Genomic DNA, 5,202 nt, shown 5'->3' on the forward strand with positions numbered 1-5,202 from the left:
TCTTTTTTTTTAAGTTTTCAAACAAAGTTTAATAGAGAAAGAAGAGAGAAAAGACAGGGTGATGTGGCGGAGATGGCATGGGTGAAAGAAACTACCCCACATTACATCTTCATTTAGACTTAAGATAAGCCAATCAAAATAGAGAGAAAGGAGACTGCTTGAAAGGCATTTTTTAGATGGACTGCACAGAGATTGGTTAATACCTGGATTTATAGGTGTCACTAAGAAAGAGAAGGTCAAGGTGGCAGTTGCTGGGCAGGAATTCATAGTCAAATCCTCCCATGTCTGTGGCTTATGGCTCCAGAGACACAGACCCCAGGAGAAGGAGGGGAACAGGGCACAGTTAACAGGGAATAAGGAACCTAGACATGGAAGGGCCTGTAAGTAGCAATGATGTAATCATAAGGCCTGGAGGGAAGTGGATCTGAATGAGCGAGGGGTCGGTGCAGGTGTCTGCAATGTGTGACCACTAAGAATGCTTCCCCTGGCCGGGCTCAGTGGCTCAGCCTGTAATCCCAGCACTTTGAGAGGCTGAGGCGAGTGGATTGCCTGAGCCTGAGGGTTCGAGACCGGCCTAGGCAACTTGGTGAGACCTCGTCTCCACAAAAAATCAAAAAATTACCCAGGCATAGTAGTACGCATCTGTAGTTCCGGCTACTTGGAAGACTGAGGTGGAAGGATAGCCAGAGCAGCAGGTCGATGCTGGGGTGGTCGTGAGTGTGCCACTGCACTCCAGCCTGGGTAATGGTGTGAGACTCCAACCCAAAGGAAAAAAAAACATGAAGGCTTCCCCCACAACCAAACACACAGGCCAAGCCTTAACCTTCACATCGGTGTGCATGGATCAGTCCTTCGTACCAAACAAGTAGTTATTACCTCAAAGAATAACACACAGTTTCAACCAATTCAAGCATTTACTAGATACTTATTGTGTGCCCTCTACCAGGTTCTGTGGACACAGAACTCAATAACTCCATTTCCCTGCCCTCAGGGGCTCACAGTCTGGTGTCCTGAGGGCAGAGTCAAGAGGAAATTCAGTACTTGTCAAGCAGACCAGCAGGTCTGAAGTGGCTGGGGTCTTTGCCACTCCGGCCCCATTCATTGGCAGCCTGGTTGGCAGCTGAGTCCTCTGCTCTGTGGCCTAAGAGTTTCTGGATGTTCTCTCTGGCATCACTGGAATCGAGACAGAAAAGAGATTAATCCCTGGACTGGTGAGCAACCGTCCATGTTTCCATCCTCCCTTTTCCGAGGAAAGCAGTTAAAGGAGCCCAGAAAGGCCAAAGAGGGAGGAGCTGAAATACTGACCCTGCCTGGGCACAGCCCTACTCAGCCAGGCTGAGCACCCTTAGCCTATGCGAACAGGACTCAGAGAGGGAAGGTTGAGATCACTCCATGGTCCCTTAAGCTTTCTGTGGGCTGGTTCGCCCATCTTCATCAACCATACTCTGGCTCTGGTGGCAGCCCAGTGCCTCCACTGGGCATGAATGGTGTTAGGGGCAAAGGATGAGCATGAGTAGGGGCCACAGCTAGAGGAACCTGCCCAGAGTTCATCCCTCCTGATCCCCCAGGCAGTCAACTCTGCTCACCCATCACTGGCACCCCAGAAGCTCCAGCTACCTGATCACTTCTGCAGCCCGGACACCCCCAGGTCCCCTTTGGGCAGCGTCATAGTTCCCTCGAGCATGGAAATATTTGTCTGAGCTGATGTAATTGGCTTCTCTCATGTCAGAGTAGGCTCTCCACATGTCCCAAGCCCCTGGAAAGGGAAGGAAAGGCCAAAGGGATATAAGGTGAACACATATATGTGACAGCACCTTATAGAGGAGTCAAAGAATGCAAACTCTTCCACTGACCTCAAGATGTCAGCCTGTGATCCCAGCATCCTTGAACACCATGGGTTGAGAAGAGCCTTTCTTAATCCTAGTTGGCTTCCACAGGTTAACACTAGTGAGAGTTCTTTGTGGGGGAGGCACACCTGTGTCGTATTTGCTTGTCTGACCACTGTGCTGCCTGTGCCACATCTTACTTAGGGTTCTATGGCTGAGGTCCCCAAACCCAGGGCTGGTCTGTGGTCTATAAGGAACCAGGAGGCATAGCAGAATATGAGCGGTGGGCAAGCGAGCAAAACCTCACCTGTATTTACAGCCACTCCCCATGACTTGCATTACTGCCTGAGCTCTTCCTTCTATCAGATCAGTGGCGGCATTAGATTTTCATAGGAGTGAGAACCCTATTGTGAACTGCACATGTGAGGGCTCTAGGTTGGATGCCCCTTAGGAAAATCTAATGCCTGATGATCTGAGGTGGGGCTGAGGCAGTGATGCCAGCACTGGGGAGCAACTGCAAATACAGATTAACAGGTTTGACTACACAGAGACCATAATAAATCAATTGCCTGCAGACTCATATCAAAACCCTATCAGTGAGTGGCAAGTGAATTGATGTACTTCAGTTGCACAGCTGCATCTGGTGGCAGACTTTAAGTCAGAATCCGACACTTATTTTAGTCTGTACCTGGCCCACCCCTTATTTTATTTACCACTTCTGTCCATACCTCTTTTTTTAAATGGTGGGTTGTATAATTTTCTCAATTTAGCACAATAGATACATTCAGCCAGATAATTCTTTGTTTTTCAGAGCTGTCCTGAGCATGGTAGAAGGTTTAGCAACATCCCTGGCCTCTACTGAGGCAGCACCTTCTCCCAGGTAAACAACCAAAAATATCTCCAGACAAGGCCAACTTGCCCCAGGAAAGAGTCACTGCTACAGAATAAAGCAACATAGGACAAGATCCAGGAACATACATCAGTGAGGTGGTGACACGGAAGACATGATGAGAGTAACCACATACTTGGAGCACTTTTGCCCTGAGTTCGAGAGTATATTTTCTTGCAAACTGAATGCACATAATGTGACTTGAGTCCCAATGCCTGCTAGGGGCAGAAACGTCCCTACACACTTTCAAAGTAGAGTGTATTGTTGCTGCAGGGGCTTGAGGAGGCGCTAGAGCTGTGGTTCTCAGCCTTGGCTGAACTTTCTAGTCGCCTGGAGAGATATTGAAGTCCCCATGCCCAGGCCACACCAGGCCAACTTCAGCAGATTCTCTGTTGGGGGAGTTCCAGGCATGGGTAGTGCAGGAAACTCCAACAAGTGCTGAGACTGATAACTACCACGCTCCAGGAAGTGGTCAGCAGACACATCCTCCTGGGAAGAGCTTTACCTTACGCACAACTGGACTCAGACCTCCTCTCTGCCACCTGCAGACAGTCAGTAAGTCTCTGATCACAACTCAGCTGCTCTTGATCTCATTCTCTCTCCTTCCCAGTGGAGGAAATGCCTCATAGATTTATTCTGTAGTTCAAGGAGGAAATACTCAACTCCTTGTGGGGTTTCATGTATGTCAGTTCCTGATTTCCATCAAGAAGGCAAGAAGGCAGGAAGGCCGGAAGGGAGTGACTGGCAGAGCTAAGCTAAAGGCTTCTTTAAATTATCCACCCGGGAAGTTGAAGGAAGGAAAGAGACAGAAGAAGAGATAAGTGTTGACAGATGGCTTTAGTCATACTTGTATGAAATTTGTTCTAATGGACATTTTATACAAATTTCAGACCTTACTTTGTGTCTTCTACTCAAAGCAAACAGTTTAGCTTCACCTGGGAATGATGCCTGTCCTTCCTTTGAGTAGCTATTAACACAAATCCTAAATTCTCTAATCTGTTGAGCACCTCCCAAAATACCTGGCATGTTTTGGCACTTTGGGCAGCACAAACAGATTTTCTCAGCAAATCTGAAGGACCTCAGATCAGAAACCCAGGACACCCTTAGTTCATTACAGTCCTATAGCAACATCTCTGACAGTTAAACAGTAGCCTTCTGAAAACACGATTTTGTCATTTTATCATGTCCTAGGTGGTTTTTATCTTCTGAAATCTTATACACCTTCTCTACTTCAGACACAGATGAACCTCCCAGAGGCTGAGCCTCCCACTGATTCTAGGCAGAGATATGTGCTTTCCCAAGGGACAATCATGGACCAGCACAGCTCCACAGGGTGACCTAGAACTCAGGGTCTGACCTGTGACCAGTATCTGCTATTGCCACAGACAGGTGCCAAGGCCTCCCTGCCAGCTAGAGAAATCCTGATGGGAAAGCCACGTTCCTTCTCTGCCTCACTGTGGCATCTATATCCATTATTACCCACATCCACAGGCAAGCAGACTCGCCTCAAGAGTGACTCCTAGTGGCCACGGAGGCATTTCTCCCCATCAGCCTTACTAAAGCAGGCTCCCCAGTGAAGGAAAGCTAGCCTTGGGATCCCAGGATCAAGGAGCAGAAAATCAAGCCTGTGAGAAGCTTCACCGTGCTGAAATGAAAGGAAAGGGTCAAGTAGTCGCCGGCAGGACTGGCACAGCTCTCCATGAGACTTGTATTCCAAAGAAGGCCTGGTTGTTCATTTCCATTGGTCCTTACTAGAATGAATGGCTCACCGAGGATGCCTTGCAGTAGGACCTCACTCAGAGCCACATGAGGATGGGAGAGGATTGGAGAGTTTTGTCTGCAAATAAAATATAGAGATGTTTGTCCTCAAGCATTACTAATCAGATTGTCTCCATCAGAAGCATCGGTGGGTGTTTTAGGAGTGCAGATTCCTGGGCCAGAACCTTAGAGATCTCAGTTTGTCAAGGTTGACGTGGTCTTCAGGATGACATTTTGGAAATCACTTGTGCAGATAACACTGGTAAGACGGGAGAGAGGATGATCAAGAACTTAGCAGAAAGGTCACATCACAGAGAACGGGGGTGAAGAATGGGGCCATGAAAGCAAAGAGGACGTAGATGTCTTGTTTCCATTCTATTGCTCTGAGGAATTTCAGGAGGCAAACCTCATGGTGAAGATGAGCATGAAGTGGAATAACATGGGAAGGACAGGTCTCTGGTTTTGGAACAAGGAAGGAATTCAGCAGTGATAGAGACAGAGGCTCCCCACAGAGCCTTCTCGCCTGGGGCTCCCTGGAAGGCAATGGAGGAAGGGCAGGTGGAATGTGGGGAGGGTGGGACTGACCCACATTCTCTGTGGGTCAGTTGTCATGGGTCAGTTGTTTGATGTGAATGAAAGCAGGGTCAGCCGGGCTCGGTGGCTCAGTCTGTAATCCCGCGCCTTTGGGAGGCTGAGGTGAGTGGATTGCCTGAGCCCGCGGGTTCGAGA

The 5,202-nt window shown here is 48.6% G+C and overlaps 1 pseudogene across 1 annotated transcript; it reads right to left on the reverse strand.

The window, feature by feature from the left end:
* Positions 1 to 976: 976 nt before the first annotated feature.
* LOC110596050 lies at positions 977 to 4,416 on the reverse strand (annotated as a pseudogene). The gene is made up of 4 exons (XR_002482227.1): positions 4,273 to 4,416; positions 3,171 to 3,174; positions 1,618 to 1,756; positions 977 to 1,173 (listed from the first exon to the last, which is right to left on the reverse strand). The product of XR_002482227.1 is annotated as a serum amyloid A-1 protein-like (transcript).
* Positions 4,417 to 5,202: the final 786 nt, after the last annotated feature.

This window comes from Carlito syrichta, unplaced genomic scaffold (assembly GCF_000164805.1).
Source record: "Carlito syrichta isolate Samal-C Ts95f unplaced genomic scaffold, Tarsius_syrichta-2.0.1 Scaffold305865, whole genome shotgun sequence".
Taxonomy (NCBI): domain Eukaryota; kingdom Metazoa; phylum Chordata; class Mammalia; order Primates; family Tarsiidae; genus Carlito; species Carlito syrichta.